We start from the raw sequence: 6,255 nt of genomic DNA on the forward strand, positions 1-6,255 counted from the left end.
TCTTAAATGGCAAATACAAATCCAAAAACATATTAAAAGAGTTTTAATATGTTGTTTATCATTGAAATCAAATAGATAAAAATAAATCTTGCATGATGCATGTGACCCTAGGTGAAAATTTTTGAATTCAATGGTATAAACTTGTGTTTTTCACGCTTCCGTTCCTTCAATAATAGGAAATTAAAATCAACTTGGATCTGACTTAACCAACTATTGTAAATAAGTTTTACGTATGTACTTTTAATGCTCATAAAGCAAATATGATGCAAAGTGTTCATCTAGGCAAAATTTACTTAACAAGATTCTGAAGATAAATGATTAATGAAAAAGGTCAGAATGAGTCTCAAGGCTTGGCCCATGATTCTCTCCCAGCACCTTTTTAGCTCCTTCCTTGCTTCTTCACCATTTCCGACTAGAAGTTCCCTTTTGGGTTTTCACTCCTAGTTTTTTTTTTTTTTTAGGGTGTCCTTTCAAATTTTCACCCTTTGCTCATTTTGCAGAAAGCGCCCTTGCGGGTTTTCACCTCCTTTCCCTCATTTTGCTAGGAGCGCCCTTTCGGGTTCTAGCTCTTAGATGCACCAGTTGCCTGATAATTGTTTAATCTTCCTGCAAATCTCAAAATAAAGTATATGAAGTTACCAATGTTTAAATTCTTATCTTATAAGAAAGCTTTCAACAAATTAATAGCGCATGAACCAAGGTAGATGAGATATTCACAAATTTATTCACGGTATAAGAAGATAATCATATTATGGTTTTATGATCAAAGAAATGAAGGTACAATTTTATGGAAAAGGGTACAAAGATAAATCTCACAAATGCCCTTAGTTAACTTGAAGTCCCTCAATCGCCAGCATTGCAAGTGATCTTCTGAAAAGTGTTTTGTGTAATTTATTATCCCTTGATCTTGAGACCCTCCTTATTTCTTCACTGTCTCTGACTAGAAGCTCCCTTTCGAGTTTTAACTCAGTTTTTTTTTTAGGGCGTCCTTCCGGAATTTCATCCTTCACTCATTTTGCAGAAAGCACCCTTATAGGTTTTTGCCTTCTTTCTCTCATTTTGCTAGGAGTTCCCTTTCGGGTTTTCACCCCTACCCCTTTTTTTATGCATAATATCTTCTTATAGTATCTGCAATCACCGGCCTTAGTAATTCTTTCCCATCCTTGTGAGTCAAGATCAGTGCACTGCCAGAAAATGCTTTTCTAACAACATAAGGCCCTTCATAAGTTGGTGACCATTTGCCCTAGGAATCACTTTGATTTGGGAGGATCTTCTTTAAAACTAGATCTCCTAATTGGAATTCATGCGGGCGTACGTTCTTATCGAATACTTTAGCCATTCTTCTTTGGTACAACTTCCCATGGCATACTACTGTTAGTCTTTTCTCATCCATCAAATTTAGTTGATCTAACCTTGATTAAACCCATTTCGTCTCATCTAATTCTAACTCTTTTAAAATTCTTAAGGAAGGAATTTCCACCTCTATTGGCAAAACAGCTTCCATCCCATAGACTAGTGAATATGGAATTGTCTCGGTTGACGTCTTTATTGTGGTCCGATAGGCATGAAGGGCAAAGGAAAGCTTATCATGCCAATCTTTGTAAGTGATAGTCATTTTCCCGATTATCTGCTTGAGATTTTTATTGGCAGCTTCTATAGCTCCATTCATCTGGGGTTGGTAAGGTGATGACTTAAGATGCCGTATCTTGGACTGATCACTAGGCTTCTGAATCTTCAGACCATTTAAATTCTTGGCATGGTTAGTGACAATCTCACCAGGAAGACCATACCGGCAGATAATATTATTCTTAAGGAATTTCTAAAAGGTGTTTTGAGTGATATGAGCATATGAGGTAGCTTCAACCCATTTAGTAAAGTAATTGATGGCCACCAAAATGAACCTGTGTCCATTAGATGCTTTTGGATTAATTAGACGGATTACATCGATACCCCACATTGCAAAAGGCCATGGTAAGACAAGATTGTAGAGCTAATGAGGCAGGACATTTATCTGATCAGCATAAATTTGGCATTTGTAACACTTCTGGTAGTACTCAATGCAGTCTTTTTCCAAAGTGGTCTAGAAGTAACCCCGCCTCGAGATTTGCTTTGCCATCATGTACCCATTGCTATGAGTAGTACAGTTCCCTTCATGGATTTCAAAAAGAATTCTCCTTGCTTCTTTCGCATTCATGCATCTTAATAACTCACCATTAGAGCTTCTTTTGTATAAGATTTCTCCACTGGGGAAGTTTCCCATTGCTAACCTTCTGATTATTCTTCTTTCATTTCTGCTTGCTCTAGGAGGGTATTCTCTAATTTTTATGTACATCTAAATGTCATGATACCAGGGTTTGCCGTCTATTTCTTCTTCAATCATAAAGCAATATGATGGCTCACTCCTTGCTTTAATTTGTAATAACTGCATTATCTGCCCTTCCTCCATCTGGGTCATCACAGCTAAAGTAGCTAAGGCGTCGGCAAATTAGTTCTTGTCATGGCTCAGGTGAGTGAAAGAAATCTCTTCAAATTTCTTGATTAGTTTAAGGAGATATTTCTGATACGGAATCAGTTTCGGGTCTTTAGTTTGCCATTCCCCTTTAACTTAGTAAATGATCAGAGCTGAATCCCCATACACCTCTAATTTCCTTATCTTCATTTCAATAGCGGCCTATAAGCCACTTACGCAGGTTTCATATTCTGCTGCATTATTAGTGCAGGCAAATCATAGCTTAATAGCTATTGGGAAATGTTTCCCATCTAGGGCTACCAATATTGCTCCAATCACATTGTCGGATAAATTGATTGCTCCATCAAAATACATTTCCCACACATCATCTAGTTCCTCCACATCATCGCCTACTGCATTAATATACTCATCTGAGAATTCGAAATCTAGAGCCTTATAATCAATGAATGGGTTTTCAACTAGGAGATCAATTATCACACTTCCTTTGACTGCCTTTCTTGTCATATAGACAATGTTATATTGAGAAAGTATGACCTGCCATTTTGCTATTCTTCCAGGTATGAACGGGTGATACACTTGTATTATATAAATATTTTTAAGTACACTTATATAATATTTCATAGCATTTAGAATATTAATCTCATACATAACCATTAATCTCATTAACTTCTGTAAATTCCATTGCCAGGCTCTAAATTCCATGTTTTCTGCATCATTTCAGGTGTTTGGGTGAAGTCCCAAGGTAAGGAGTGCGGAAGGAAACTTAGAAAGGCCAAATGATTGAGAAAAGCTGCTAATACACATTACATGGGTCGTGTAAGCAAAGCCACGGACCCGTGTAACCTACTACCAGAAGAAAGCCAGAGAGCCAAAGAAGAAATAAAAGTACACGGGTTGTGTAATCAAACCTGTGTAAGCTATGGAGACCCGTGTAAGTCTCTACCAAGCACAGGCTTGAAGAATTTTTTAAGAACAGAAGAACACGGGTTGTGTAACCAGACCCGTGTAACTAGCACGAACCCATGTAAATTCCTGTGCCAATGCAAGACACAACCATTCAGCTCCAATAAGTTACATGGCCCTGGGCGATGTATTGACACAGGGGCTGTGTATCATATGGCAGCCAGTTTCCTAATCTGAATTATAGCTCTTGTTTACACACTCTAAATAGCCTCATAATGCTTTTAGGATTCTAAAGGCCTAACCCTAGACCAGCTATTATAAATAGAAGCAGAAAATGACATCAAAAAAAGGGAAGTTCTCTTTTTAGTTCAACCTTTTTGCAGAGCCTTTTGGAGAGTTTCAGAAGGGTTTTGACCTTTTCATACATGCATTCTCTGTAGCCATCTTGAAGAGTAGAACATCAGCACAGAAGGGAGATCCTCAGTCGAAGTTCCACAAAGATCAAGATTGCAGTCATTCCTTTTTGGTTCTTTTGTTCTATTTCTCTAAGCAGACTCTTTATGTTCTTTTATTTTATTTTCTTTATGTTTGTTAAACTCACCATGAGTGAGTAATTCCTTTATTCTGGAGTTAGGAGAGTAGCACTTGCAATTGTTATTATAGATAAATATTGAGTTTCATTTATTGGATTTGAGTTTAGTTCTTTGATTTAATTTCTTGTGATCTTAACGCATGTTATGTGTTGGTACCCACTTAGTATTGATTGCAGATATTAATTGAAGGACTGAAAGGTGAAGATTAATATTAGAAAATTGAGATCTTGAACCTATGAAATCTGACCTAGAGATAGGCTGATAACCTTTGTGGAGTTCCAAAACTAATCATAGATCTTAAAGGGTTTTAATTAATTTAATCACCACGAAAGTAGCGTTTAGGTTAATTAAAATACACCTTGAGTGCCTTGAGAGAGGACTCTGGATATTTTAGGATTAATTTCCATCAAGGAAACTATCCTCAATCCGATGAATAGACAAGGTTAAAATCCAATGTAAGGTTGCAGTGTGAAATTTTAATTCTATAATTACTTTTATAAATAGTTTAATTCAAAATATACTTTTAGCATCCAAAATAGGTTTAACTCATTCTCCATCTATATTCGGTAGCCTAAATAGTTAAAATTGCTGTGTAGCCTAGTACTTGCTAACTAAATTCCTCGTGGGAATGATACTTTGCTCATCATTTTATTACTTGTTAGCAATCTGTACACTTGCAGTGGTTGAAAAACTAGCAAACAAGTTTTTGGCACCATTGCCGGAGAATTTTAATTTTAGTAATATTAGGTGATAAGTAATTTAGCTGATTTAGATATTTTCATTTATTGTTTAATTTTGTTTAAATTGTTTTATTCTCTTATTCTTTCTTAAGTGATTGGTTTGGTACATGACCAGAATAAGATCAGAGGAAGAAGTCTTTGATTTGGATCCAGAGATAGACAGAACCCTAAGAACTATCAGGAGGGAGAGGAAATGTGAAGGACAAGATTAAAGAAATCCAGAAATTCCAAATATGACCAACAATAACAACAACAGGCTAAGACTCTTGAAGGATTACGGAGCTCCCTCCTTACAAGGATTCTAACCTAGTGTTATAAAACCCACAGTGGATGCCAACAATTTTGAACTAAAACCAGTATGGCTCCAGATGATCCAACAGACCCAATAAGGGGGTTCACCAACAGAAGATCCACACTACCACCTCTAGTTCTTTCTTGCCCTTTGTAACACATTCAAGATGAATAGGGTCTCTGATCAAGCCATAAGACTCAGAGCATTTCCATTTCCCCTTCGAGATAAAGCAAGGAAGTGGTTACTTTCTCAACCAGTTAGAACATTCACCGCTTGGGAAGATCTCTCACAAGCTTTTCTAGCAAGATACTTCCCACCTATAAAGACTGCAAAGTTAAGAGTTGAACTTAACACCTTTAGGCAAAGGGAAGGTGAGTCACTCTATGATGCATGGGAGAGATATAAGGACCTACAGAGAGAATGCCCGCAACATGGCATAGAAGATTGACTCCTAGTTCAGAACTTCTATAATGGGCTATTGCCCAATACAAGGAGCACAATAGATTCAACAGCAGAAGGTGACCTAATGGAAAAAACAGTAGATCAAGCACTTGAACTTCTGGAGAGGGTCGCATGTCACAACTACGAGTGGTCAAATGAAAGGGGAAACACAAAGAGAATAGCAAGAATCCTAAAAGTGGATGCCCTAAGTATGATAAATGCTCAATTTGACCAACTCACAGAGAGGCTTGATAAAATGCAGGCCAATGTTGTATGTAACACCCCTTACCCATCAACAGTGTAGCCGAGCAAGGCATGTCACATGGAGTACCGGAGCACCTTATTCTATCCTATCATATTTTTATTATACTCATTTTATTTATTTAAATAGCCTTTATATAAAACTCATACCATTTATGTCCTTTATTTCAAATTTTGATAAATTTGAGTTTCCACAAATTTTACAGAAAATTCGATAGAGTGCCAGTTGTAATTTAGAAAAACAGTTCTTCTGAACCTGTTAAAAGCAATTCCAATATAATACTCAATTTCTCAAACTCAATTTATCTCAACACAATCTCAAAATTTCTCATCAATCTCAATATTTCAATATAACCTCACAATTCCATTCATATTATAATCAATCTCAATTTCATGAAGAAATACTCAAATTTTGATAATTAACAAAAATTTACAAAATATTTACATTAACATAAAATTTCATAAGTTTACAATGTACATGACAATAGTGAAAGTCTAAGTACAAAATACAAAACAAAATCCTAATGTCCTACCAAGTGCACTGCAGATGAAAGG

At 36.3% G+C, this 6,255-nt stretch overlaps 1 non-coding gene across 1 annotated transcript; it reads right to left on the bottom strand.

Annotated features, from left to right (window-relative positions):
- Positions 1 to 5,329: 5,329 nt before the first annotated feature.
- Positions 5,330 to 5,436, bottom strand: LOC131171646 (small nucleolar RNA R71). Its single transcript, XR_009142304.1, has one exon. It is a non-coding gene; the product is annotated as a small nucleolar RNA R71 (small nucleolar RNA).
- Positions 5,437 to 6,255: the final 819 nt, after the last annotated feature.

The sequence above is a fragment of the Hevea brasiliensis genome, chromosome 12 (assembly GCF_030052815.1).
Source record: "Hevea brasiliensis isolate MT/VB/25A 57/8 chromosome 12, ASM3005281v1, whole genome shotgun sequence".
In the NCBI taxonomy this organism is placed as follows: Eukaryota; Viridiplantae; Streptophyta; class Magnoliopsida; order Malpighiales; family Euphorbiaceae; genus Hevea; species Hevea brasiliensis.